Here is a 13,171-nt window from a genome sequence, read left to right on the forward strand (position 1 = left end):
CCAGCAGTCAGTTTTCAACACAGCAATGCTTTGGCTATAGAGGTTGCACAGTAAAGCTTCAAACCCAACAAAGTTATACACAATAACTTCTGAGTTCAAGTGTGACTGAGGATCATGCCAGAAAATATGGTTGATTTGAACTTTTATAAACCTTTATTTATCTAAGGAATATTCACTGAAAGCAATCCTTGTAGTAACTGAGAAATATAGTTCTAGGTACTTAAATATGGCTCAACTCAAATATAACTATAAAATAATAATATCTTTAAAAATATATAAATGAATGGGAAAGTTTTAAATCAATTATAAAGGAGTTTGGATGCAAATGCCAACTGTCTTTATTATTGTGTAAAATGTATAAAAGTGGCATGGCTGTTTTTCTTTTACTTTTATATGTATTGTGGCTTTTTTGACTCCATTTCCATACAAATTTGAACACTGAATACCCAGTATTTACTTGCTTGCACAGCGCCCCACAGCTCATGATTATGTGTATACCTCTGCAGCATCTCTTCATCCCTATAATATTATCTTATTCAACACAACACAGTTTGGTGGTAAATATGATATTTTGCTGTGCCGCTTATAAAGATGAATACAAAAATATATTCCAATATATTATTATTGCGTTTTCTAGAAAGAACTGATCGCTATCCATATAATTGTACAACAAGCATTTCCGAACAGCAGTTTCTTACACATTTTTTTTGTGATGAATAGAGAAGAACGAAATTTGAGGGTACGTTATTTGATTAAAAAAGAAAAGAAGAGACAAGAATCAGAATGAACAGGAGACAGAAACGACACTGTGTGCACATTGGCCATATCTCAACATGATGTAGACATTTTAATGCCTCCAAAGAGAGAACAAAGTGAAAGAAATGAAAAAGGAGAGTGCAAAAAAAGGAAAAGGAAAGGAAGAAGGAAATAAATCCTCAATCTGTCCGAGCCAGCAGAACTGACTGTGCAGAATATGATATAGCAACGTATCTGAAATACTCAGCAATTCTTGACCTTGGGAAACCAGGTTTGTGTGTGTGCTCGTGTGTGTGTGTTTGCAAACTGAAGGGGATAGGGGTGGAAAGATGATGGAGGGCAGGTCAGGTGATATTATCATCATCAGAACCCAACAGGGATCTGGTTGCCATGGAGTGTGAATATGTGCAGAGGGGGGAAGGGGCGGTGTATGACAACATGGGTGGGGTAAGTGGCGGTGGTGTTGAGGGGAAACATCTGTACACATATGTGGACTAATCTCCCACATAAGAATTGAATCACATCCTTATAAGGTAATTATATGATGAAACCAGAATTTGGCAAAGGGTTGAAGATGTATTGAGGGTAGGACGAAGGGTCAAGGTCAAAGTAAGCCTAAATTATTGCTTGTGTGTGTTCTAATTGTTGCCAAGGATGACCTTCGAAAGTAATGACATGCACACAGCACTTGCTATGATGTAGAATTTGGAGAAATGTCAGTCAGAACAATTAATAAAAGAAAGGTTTTCCCGTGGAGGTACACTGACACACACACCCTGTCAAAAATGAAAAATAAATCACAGTTTAAATATGCTCATTAACACACATGAAATGCATGAGACAACTCCCAACCTCACCACCACGCGCCACCTGCAGATGGCGCTCCGTATCCTTATATGATTGCAATGTTTCGCGCGCGCATGTGCGTGAGCGAGTGCGGGAGAGAGTCAGGGAGCTGCTGTCTGCCTCCTCTCCGGCGGTGTTTCCTCCCCGTCGCTGCAGTGCTTTGCTGCTCTCCTCTCTCTCCGTCTCTTCCTCTCTTTCGTTCTTTCTCGCGTTTCGCACCCAGCGCTTCGCCTCTTCCTCCTTTGTCTCCTCCACATCCCTTTCCTCTTCCCTGCGGATGCCTCAGCCTCGCACCCCCGGCCCAGGATCCCGGCAAATGGTCGCTCCATCCCCGGCAACTCTGGAAGCAGGACGCAGCGAAAAGGCGCACCAATCCGTTGTGATCTGATCTGAGCACATTGCGGATTGACTGGAAGGAGAGGCGGACCAGGGGCACGAGGGAAACGAGGGGAAGCCGGACGCTGACAGTGCACAGGATCTCATTTCGGTAGGTCATCCCGTTATGTTCCCTGCTGTAGACTTAATGTGATCGGGCAGACAGCAAGGAGGTGACAGGTCTGTGTGTTTAGTCTGTTTTCATTCCCCAAAGTGGATCGTAGTTTGGCGATGCGCAGGAAATGACTTCTTGATCATGTATGGTGGGTGATTTTGGGAAAGTGCTGGTGATCTGCTTTTGATAACACGCTCCTCTCAGACACAAGCGTCCGGCTGTGCTCGGATCACCCAACACTCTACAGATATTTAGCTCCAGCTGACCCACATTCCCCATTGGTTGTGCGTAAAAGTGCTTTTAAGGTGTGAAAAGCACCGTGTAAACAAAAAGGGTTGCTCTCCATAGCCGGATGATTTGTTTGGGGAAGTCCATTGTTACCAGAAGTTAACTTGTTGTTTCCTTAAAATTATCTGCACAAGATATTATGGCCTAGTATGGATTGGAATATGATTTATTACTGGGGCCAAACAGGTGCCTTGGGTATTATAGGGTAGATTATTGCTTATAAATCTCTGTCCACTGATGCTTGTTACGTTTTTTTATGGAATTGCCTTTTGTCTGTGAGGTGCGGGAGCAGGAAAGGTGATACAAGGATAAGAGTATGGGTAAGACTACGGCTGTACTTGGGCTTTCATCAGTAGACATTTGCAGGAGGGGGGATTGTGCACTGGCAGTTTGTCAAGGGCGTACAATATATCCAGCAGATGATGTGGAGGAGAGGAGGAAGAGGAGGAGGGGGAGGAGGAGGAGGAGGAGGGCTGGGGTTTCTGCTGTTAGGCATGCTGTGGGTTCATGTTCATCCTAGTGCATGTCAGCACTTGGACAGGTGCATGCTGGACAGAGGAAGCACAGAGAGGGAAAGAGTGCGCTCAGGTATATCACATTAACTCCTTTGTCTTTTGTCAGTGTTTGAAAGTATAACACTTTGGGTTTAGCACTTCAGGTTAGGCAGCTTCCTCTGTGGCCAGGTAAGCTTCCATGTTCAATACAATCCCCTCTAATTCCCCTTAAACTGACCTCTGCTGCAGGAATATGGGAATATAGATTTTCTCTCTATTTCTCCACCTGCATGTTATCCACTTCTCCTGTTCTTTGAGGGATGACAGTATAACACTCACCTTGCCACACATCTTCAAAAACTTGGATGGATTTAAAACAAAAATCACTGTGGGAACTGTCTCAAGCAATCCCTGTTTCCCTCACACACACTCTCACCCCCTCTAAATGTCCTAAAGATTAGCTTCTTTTATGTCCAGTGAATGTCTCCAGTGGGCATGAAAAGCCTCGTCCTTCATCGCGGACACAGATTAAGCTAATTCACACAGCAGCGCAGGCCTAATGCCTAATCACTATGCTGCGCCGGCAGAACAGAGCAGCCTCTATATACCGAGGTAGCAGAGAGGGAGAGAGAGCAAAAGGGGGAAAGCTAGCCGCCGGTGCCTATTGATCGGACAGAGGGGCTACTGGCAGGCGTCCACAGGATGGACTGCTGATGACAGTCCAAAGAGCTGCTGGGATGAGCTGCTGAGGATAGGGAGGGAAGACTTTGAATTAGTTATCCTCCCTGAAGCACAGCAGGGTCAGAAATGAAAATACTGTAACTGTTTAGTTTGTATTTGACAAGTGGGGTGGGGTTTGGTGCAATGATGTTGTGAATTTATCATATCTGATACAGCAAAGATGTATTTGTATTTCCCCCCATGCTGTAGGCCACTTCTCGACATGTGAAATGAGCAAAGATAGAGATCAAGAGAGGTTGGAACTCCTCTTTCAAATGGCTGCTTTGATGTTTGGCCAATTGTGTGCAGAAAAGGTTTTGCCTCAAAATCATCTCTCCGAGCTGCAAAGTAGCTCCGTTTTGTGTGTAATGCTTTAGAAAACGGTGCAGTAACTGTGGTATATCGACATGAAGACTAGTCAAATTTGTCAGCCCACAAATTTGATCTTCTGATGTCATTTTGATATCTTATACTTAATAACAGGATGTCAATCTTTCACTGGGTTGGCACTGTTTTCATCCCTTTCACTTGTTCACAACAACAATTCATTTGATATGTAAGACAGCATCAGCAGCAGGACCTGGAGCACCTGTCAATGAGAAAGTCACTGAATTTCAACCAGGTCCAGGGGGTCTTACACTGAAACGTGACCTTTGACCTCACCTCAAAGTAGACAAGTTCAAAAAGTTCTTCTCCCGAGTGTCACTCTGTACTTTTATTATTTGAACACGGGCACATCCTTTCCCACATCGCTGTTTGGAGGACAATTTGACTCAGAGATTTTAAACATGTGGGAGCCCAGTCTGTCTCTCCAGTATTGTTTCATTTGTTTCAAAGACCCTAAATATTAGATTAGCTGACTGTTTAAAATGCACAAATGAGTTTCCTCCAGAGGAGCTCTGGGGCCTGGTGGCACATATGGCACCTCTTTGAGGTGTGACACAAGCCCAGAGGCAACATCTGATGCTGCTGGTTTGTCAACATGAGATGGGGAAAAAGCTATTGTTGTATTGACTGCATCTTTTATAAACACTCCGAAAGGAAATTCACAACCTTATTTGTCTTTGAACACACCAAAAATAGCTTCCTTTTCTTATATACTTGTGTATGTTCATGTCCTTTCTATCTAATATTACTACTTGATTAAAGAAAAGAAAGCAACATAAGTCAAGAGACAACAGTAGAACTGTCAAGAAGAGCTTTGATGTAACACTTTGATGCCATCGAGCTCTGTTATGTGCTACATGTTGTTCGTGCTTTCTTCCATATGTTCACTAAAATGAAATGTGAATGGGCCTCAGGCAGACGGCTGACATTTGATCCATACTTGCCGATTGCATTGATTGCATATTCATGGACACAGGGCGGGCGGGGGGGGGGGGTGCTAATTGACAGCCTCGGCGTGCTCATCTATCAGCTGACTTGATGCTTGCGTTGGTGACGGGTTTCTCATGAGCTTGTTTAATGACATAAAGAACGCTGATGTGCCACGGCTAATGGACACTTTTACGATATCCCCATTACTGTGGAATTGTTACAAGATTACATACATGTTATGCACCATTAAACCCGAGATATCACTCTTCTTTCCTTCAAGGGTGCTGTGCAGGGCACCCAATGTGGATGTCCAGGTAACAGTGGAGATGTTACAATTGTATTTATCATTCAAATCGATTTATCATGGCTTTGTTATCACGCAGTGGGAATTGAATAGCTTCCTGTATCAGGAATGTATCCACCCATGCTGTGAGTAGGTTGGTGATTCTTTAATTTCTTACCTTGTATCCCACAGTTTGAAAGATAAACACTTGACTCGCAGTGATTCATGTTTATCACTTGAGAGTCCTTGAGCAGAATCCCTCACAGCTCAAAAGATGTTGGCTGTCGCTGACCTTTTGACCCTTTTTGCGAGGGAGGGTGAGTAATGTTAGTGTTTGGGGATCAGTTGAATAACCTTCTGTTTAAAAATACAAAAAATGGACACCATGCTTTTTTCATGCTTCCCAGCTCCATTAGTGTATCCTCGCCATCTGCTGACCTTCACATTAAAGCCATAGAAAATGGAAATAATTATTTGTAGTTTAGAGGTGAAAGGAGTGGGCAGTGTCATTACATTAATGCAGATCGGACTGGAACGTGCAACCGGCATGGTTTGCCAGTTTTAATCTGCACTTGCACTTTACATTCAAGTGGCTGAAAATGGCAGAATTTAGGCAAATGCGATAAAGGACAATGACTTATTTTGCCCACCTTTGGAGAGAGGTGTTAAGACTCAAGGCCCTGTCAGCTAGCTTTAAGGCTTCATGCACAAAAGCAGGGTCAAGCTCAGGCAGTAGTTGGAGATTCAGCTTTGAGCATTTTCCTATCAGTAATTCATCACACTCCTTCTTACACTGCAAAAGTCAGAGAAGAAGAACAGTTGTCCAGCTTTAACAATGCTTTGGATTTATGGCTTGATTTCCACTGATTCCACATGTAGTAAAAATGTATGGCCTCATGGTACTGCAAGGTGGTAAAAAGTAAAACAATTGACTGTGTGTCGGATATGTTTGTGATAAATGAGAGCATGGTATTTGAGGACAGAGAAAGACACACATATAGACATAGAGACAGATATAGAGAGAAATGTGGATGCCTCCGTGTTCTCCTCCCATCTTCTAATGAGCTCACTGCAGATGGGACTCTCTCTGTCAGCCAACTGCCCTCATCTCCCCCCAAACTCCATTATTATTCTTCCTTCCCTTCAGTCTTTAGTGCAAGGGAAAACAAAGAAACTAAAAAAACGGAAGCAGGAAGGAATTAAATGATTTGTTGTGAGAAAGCATGAAGAGAGAAGAGGTGGTTAGGATTCAGGTGAGAGAAGATGGAATTCACAGGAAAGGGGTAAATGATGAAAAGATATGGGGGGGTAAAGGAAAGATGTGGGACAATGGAGAGCTCATTGGGGAGTAAGAGAGGTTTCTGTGCAGCGAGAAGAGGAAGAAGCAGTCGGCAGAGTGAGAGACCAGGAATCGTCAAACGCAGGAAGTGACAGAAAGGTGTGAAGGAGAAAAAGCACAATGTGACACAGAGTTGCACCATGCTATATTAACTGAAAACGCTGCATTTTAACCTAATGGTATGTATTTAGTGCAGGGCCTGCAGTGAGAGCAGTGCGTCGGCGGTTGCCTAGCCATGACATCACCTCTGCGCCTGCCACACTGTACTTGCTAAGCTGAAATAATAATTGGATCAGCTAGCCAGGTCTGCCTGAGTTAATTGGGCATCAAAGAGGAACCATAGCTGGAACACAGATCATCATGATTTCCCTGAGTGAAAATGCAGCCCAGTGTTGGATTGTGCATGTATGTGTGTTATTGTGATCTTTATTGCATCCTTGGCAAAGCCGTCATAGCTCAACAAAAGAATTTAAAATCAAAAATCATATTTAATTGTGACCTTAGCATCGAAATTCTAATCAAAACGTAGATTGAGTGCATCGTTAAACTCCCAGTAGTACGACACTGCCCTCTGGTCTAATGAAGATGGAAAAAATCGTGGGGGTTTTGCAACAAGTGCATCAGGTGTGAGGAGAAATTGTTAAAGCTGAAGTGGGATTTGCAAGGAGCAGATTAAAAAAAAAGAAGCTTTGACATAATGACACGTTACATGGCAGGAAGCGGAGAGGTGTATTGTTGATGCTGCGTCTCTTTGCGCGGCAACATAGTATTATCTTTCTGGCTGGTCAAGTGGGAAATAACGTGTTTGATGAACACCTGCGCCCGAATGTGTATGCAAGTATGTGTGTGTGTGTGTCATTTCTTGTCTTTCCTTGTACGCACACATCATTGCTTTTCCATCCACACACACACAGTGTCATTGATGTCAAGCACAGGAAATAAGGTCCCCATAATATAATCTAATTGGAAAGCTACAGTAGAGAGCTTTTCACACCTGCTGCCTTTGTGTTTGTATTCCCAAACTACAGGCAAGGGAAATATTAGGTGCTGCATTTGACACTTGAGTTTTCTTCCGAGCTTCATTTCAGAAATAAAAGTATTGTCTTAGTAAGGCCTTATCTTCAACTATGTATTAGAAAGTTACCATAATGCATTTGCATTTTGAGACACAGCTGTTTCATGATTTTTCTCTCTGATGTTGAAGATAACATTTTTCCTCACTTTACTTCTCAGATGGGTGTCATTATGGTCTGTTGAGCCTGGTTCAGTAGTTGTCCTTATTTGGCATTAGAAAAGGTAATGGGTCAGCCAGCATTTTTGAACACATATGGTTCTTTATTTTAATAACTGGTTGATATTAAAACCTGACTCTAACCCAAAACTTATATTCTATATATGCTTACTTCTTGGGTAATCCTTTATCCCCCACTGACACACACACACACACACACACACACACACACACACACACACACGCGCACACACACACACACACACACATACACACACACACACACACACACACACACACACACACACACACACACACACACACACACACACACACACACACACACACACACACACACACACACACACACACACACACACACACACCCACAGAGAGGTGTTTCATCTTAAAAGCTTGAGGCCAGCCAAGTGGTATAAATGCCCATCAGCAGCAGACACGCTGATCCCTATCAGCTGTGTACTGCTGTGGCTACTTCCACCTGTCAATCAAATGCTCTCTCACATCTTTGGAGAGGGATTTGATGGAAATGATGGGAGAGACAGAGACAGGAAGAGATAAGGATCGCACCAAAACGGCCTTTTAATGGATTTGCCACCTTATTTTATTGCCCTGCTGTGTGGGTTTTATGTGTGTGTGGATATGTGTCCACCTCGATCAATGGAAGGAGAGAACAGTGACAGCGAGAGAGTCATAGATCAGAAGCGAGAGGAAGACAAGACAAAGGGTTAGAGGAGCTGTAAATGTATATAACATGCTGAACGCACAGCAACCACCTGTACAGTAGGACTCTGCTCGATTTGTTCCGTGAGGACTTAGCTGCGTTTTTCAGCAAGTCTGAGCGGAGAACGGCAGCTGAAATAATGTTTTGACCACAGGGCTTTTTATTAGGTTGTTTATTGATGTGTGTTGACACTGGAGAGCTACATCCTCAGCCGAGCCTCGGCTCCTGCTGTCCACATTATTCGATTTCATTTCACAGTCCCTGAGTTAACAAAGGCAGGTTTTTCTGCTAGCTACACATTGTGCTTGTTCCGAGTAACACCCGTGTCAGTGTAAGCTGTATGCGCTCCGTCCTGATATTCAGCATTTTTATTTATGCCCAGTTCTTCCTGAGGCATCCTTTGTTATACAGCACGCCGGGCAGCAAAATACATTCTTTAACATAACAGGTTTCCACTATCGGGAGTATTCAGATTAAAATATATTGGACGTCCTGTGGACTGTTGTGCTCCAGAGAGCCACAGGAACATGAAGTTATTCAGAGAAAAATAATGATGAAGATGTAGATGCATGTTTTGTCGTGAAGCTGATGAATTAAACATCACAGAGAAGAGAAATGCGTCATGTAAAGATATGTACATAAGGAACTTGGTAATGAAATTCAACAAGCAGGATAGTAGGGTAATAAAGCATTTCTGTGCTAAGATGTTATCTCAGATTTGTAATTTGTGCTCTCAAATTACATCCCTTTACTTTTTATCTCTGTAGGCTTACTCAGTTTACACTTTTCCCTCTATTTAAACTGTTTAATTGTGTTCTCAAATATCTTACTATGCCCTTTCCTCTTCAGCCTTGTAAACAAAAGTGTAATATTCCCTCTACATATAACACAATGTTGTTTTATTATCCAAATATATCCATGTGTCTCAGTTCAAGTTCATATGGTTTACATTTAGATTGTCAAGGGGGCAATGACAATTTAACTGTATGAATTGAGGCTATGAATTTAATTAAGTCATTTTAGGGTATGAGTATTAAGGGACAACAATAACTAAGTCTCTGTAGTTTGCAGTGGGATTTCTTTAATTGTTCTTTAGCAAATAGAAAGACTTATTCCAAAAAAAACCTTTAGAGCTCTCGTGAAGCTGGAGATGTGATACGTTGATCGGTGAACCCTTGTTTCCCCCAGGAGTGTTTAATAAGGAAGTACAGAATTCAGACTTCTTTGTCAGCGAAGTGAATGCCGTTCCTACTCATATGGCATTAAATTGCCTCATAAATAGCGTTTGACGTTACTCCTCCATTGCCTGATATCTCTCGCATGGGTTTGATCCCAAATGTGGCCAGGATCTAGAATAGCAAGTGCACATTAATTTCACTCATCTGTCTTCTGTGGCTCGCATCTGCTATGTATAATTCATCAAGCAACTCTCTGTTGATATCCGCATATAAATTAACTCAGATATTGTGCAGCTCATGAATTTCCACAGCGAATGTACACAGCGGCACCGCAGTAGTACATCAGCTCGGCTGTCTCTTGCTTCAAGTGAAAAACATTTTGTGGTTTGTAATGTTTTTCAAGCGTGACAAAAAAAACGTGTCCCACAGGCTTTTCATGAAATGTTGGCGAAAGACGAGACACCCCTTACTGTTTTGTGTACCAATTATTGCTGAAATCTGCTGGAGATATGTGTGTTAAGAGACATCTAAGAAAAGAGAGGCTGACTTGGCATGCTTTTGTCATTGCTGTTCGATGGTACAGATCTTATGGCTGATCAAGTGAAGACCAAAGAAGCGGAGGAGGTTTGATCTTTAAACCAACAACTGCTTTCACATTTACTCAGGAAAAAACCAGGTCATGCGTGGGTTACTGACGACGCTCCATTAAAAAAGAAAAAAGGAAAGATGAACAAAGTGGTGGTGACCTGGCATTTTCAAATGGCATCTGTTTTTTAACTTGTTCTGTCATTTATTGTATAACCACAGCTGGCTTATACAGTATGTGTCTTATCTGCATGCAGCTATGCTCATTCTAGGTTTTATTTGCCAAAGGTTTTAAACAAACCAAACAAATGCTGCTCTCGTTCTTTACAAAATGCTACAGTCATTTGCAGAGACAAGATACCCCTCGCTGTTGTTTGGGCCAATTAGGCTCGAAATCTGCCGGATTTGGGCGTCTGCCAGAGATTTGGAGTCAAAGTCTTTATTTGTCAGAGAGAGAGGTCTTTGAAAGAGGTTGAAAAAAAGGACTTGCAGATTCCCAGAAATGCACAGAAATTGCACAAAGACACCATTTCTGTCACTCTCATCTCTCTTTTCTCCGCCCGCCTTCTCTCAGAGGGCTGCAGATAGAGAAGACGACACATATTCTAAAAACAAGAGACAAACAATTGATTATATACGCGATAGTTGAAACAAAAATCCACTTTGTAGGCAGGGAATTCTACACACACTCAGGCAAATAGGCTGCAGGAAAAGAACGAGCCATTGCCAGAAAACCCCCTGCTGCACGGCTACCAGTTTGTTCATGTGATATTAATTCAACTAATTTGACCTGCACGGCAGACATGGAATGATAGAAGAGGTTTTCTCAGTGCGCTCTGCAAAGAAACCTTTTGCTCACAGAAGTTTTTATACATAAATGGACTTCATCGGTCTCGCCAATGGATGAAAAATGATATTGATTTTGCAGGCACAGCAAGCAAAGATAGGGATTCCATTTATTGTAGGCAGGTTACCTTATCCGCACTCTTATTCTTGGTCAATATTAGAGTTTCTTTATTTAAAAGGTCACATTCAAATGACCTAGTTGTGATTTGTAGTGTTTGGAATTGACTTTTTATGAATCCCATTGTGTGCTGGGTTAGGAATAAGTCTACGTTTTTCACTAACATTTAACTCTACTGCTGGTCAGAAAGGTCAGAGGCCAGATTTAGCTACAGGACAGTGTCCCGTGAGCTGCATGCATTCAGTGCCTCGATCAAACACACTTCAGGGTGCAAAAACTAACTCTTTTGGGAGCTTGAACATATTTCTTTCAGTTGAAAATGTCTCCCAATTCGCCTGGACTCCTTTGTCTTTACGTTGTCTCACATAGTCTACTCAGAGGTTATTTATAAAAGAACATCTGCCTTGTTTTTAAACTAAGAAAGTAAGGCTATACTAAAAATAAAAAGGATTCAAACTACCTCTTAGCTGATGCGTGACACGTTTGTTGATCTGTTGCTTCATCTGGGATCACAAGGTCTAATGAAACCAAAGGCACAGTGAGGTGTCTTACTTTGATCTTTTTCGAGGTTCCTCGCCCGCCATTACGGCAAGCTTTAAACCGTTATGACAGAGAGGGGGTGGGGGGTGAGTTTTAGATCCCGTCAAGTGTTTCAAGTCGTTGCATCATTTCCACGTCTTCCACCGGGAGAGTATTGAAACAAACCCTGTTTTAGAAAAAGTCAATTCCTTTTTCCCCCCATGTAGTGAGACTTTTGATGGGTCTGTGAAGTTAATTTTGTGGACAAGACACACACTCACACATCGTACGCAACCACACACATGAATGTACAATAGAAACACAGAAACGCACACTTCCCTGTTCTGTATCCAGCGTGGGATGTTCTGTAGTCATGCTGTGCAGCAAATTGAATTTCCATTGGTGGTTAGTCAGGCAGTGCTACTTGTTCTCCCTTTATGGAACATTATTTAAGGCAGCAGGAGGCGAGAGACAGCACAGAGGTCTCCACAAACCTCCCCAGCCAGCGTCAACCTCACGCCCAGCTGTGGACACTCTTTGTTGGCCGAGTGATTGGGTCTCAGTAGAGAAAGGTCACATGTCAGGCTCACATAAACAGTATGTGTACACGTGATGCACGCAAATACAATTTATTTTTCCTTGAGAAAGCATACAACAACTAAAACCACAATATTATTTTACATGTAAAAAAACCACCATAAATGACATGGGTGTGATTTTTAGTGTATGGCATTATGTTTATATGTTTATGTTTATTTAGGATCCCCATTAGCTTTTGCTCTTGACAAAAGCTACTCTTCCTGGGGTCCGACACTTAAAACAATACAACAATAATACAACAATACAACACTATTCAAGACAGACATCATTAACAACTTCACCAACATCATCAACAATCTCATCCACTTTCAATATCAATCTCAGCCAAGGATGAGTGCACAAGACACCCACCCACCAGTGCAAAGCATGAGGTAGAATTCAATTAGGGTTCACAGTTCACAAGGGTACATGGTCATTAGTAGATGGCCCTTCAATCTCTTCTTGAAAGAGGCTCTGGACTCTATTTCAGCAAGGTAGTTTGGCAATGAGTTCCATTCCTTTATAGCTCTGTAAGTCACAGAAGATTTGTCCTGGGTTTAGGTGCCAGTAGATGGCCTGATGTAGCTGGTCATGCTCGTCTCTTGTGTAAACTATTTGATCATAAAAATACAGTGTTTTTTTGCTAAATTGGACATTTCTGAGAAAAGTGATAACACGAGATTGCAGACGTCTCTCAACCGGAAGCCATGATAGATTTCTATGCATAAGTCCAATATGAGTGCGCTTCGAACAGTGGAGAGCTAGTCTGGCAGCCTTGTTTTGAGCTATTTGTAATTTCTGTATATGTGTTTTTGCTGCTGATGACCATATGACCGGACA

The 13,171-nt window shown here is 42.2% G+C and overlaps 1 protein-coding gene across 1 annotated transcript in view; it reads left to right on the top strand.

Annotated features, from left to right (window-relative positions):
• Positions 1 to 1,795: 1,795 nt before the first annotated feature.
• Positions 1,796 to 13,171, top strand: part of ctnnd2a (catenin (cadherin-associated protein), delta 2a) — a 208,383-nt gene continuing 197,007 nt past the window's right edge. Inside the window, 1 exon segment of the mRNA XM_034132641.1 lies at positions 1,796 to 2,089. The gene's annotated coding sequence lies outside the window, so the exon portion shown is untranslated.

Source organism: Trematomus bernacchii, unplaced genomic scaffold (genome assembly GCF_902827165.1).
Source record: "Trematomus bernacchii unplaced genomic scaffold, fTreBer1.1, whole genome shotgun sequence".
Taxonomy (NCBI): domain Eukaryota; kingdom Metazoa; phylum Chordata; class Actinopteri; order Perciformes; family Nototheniidae; genus Trematomus; species Trematomus bernacchii.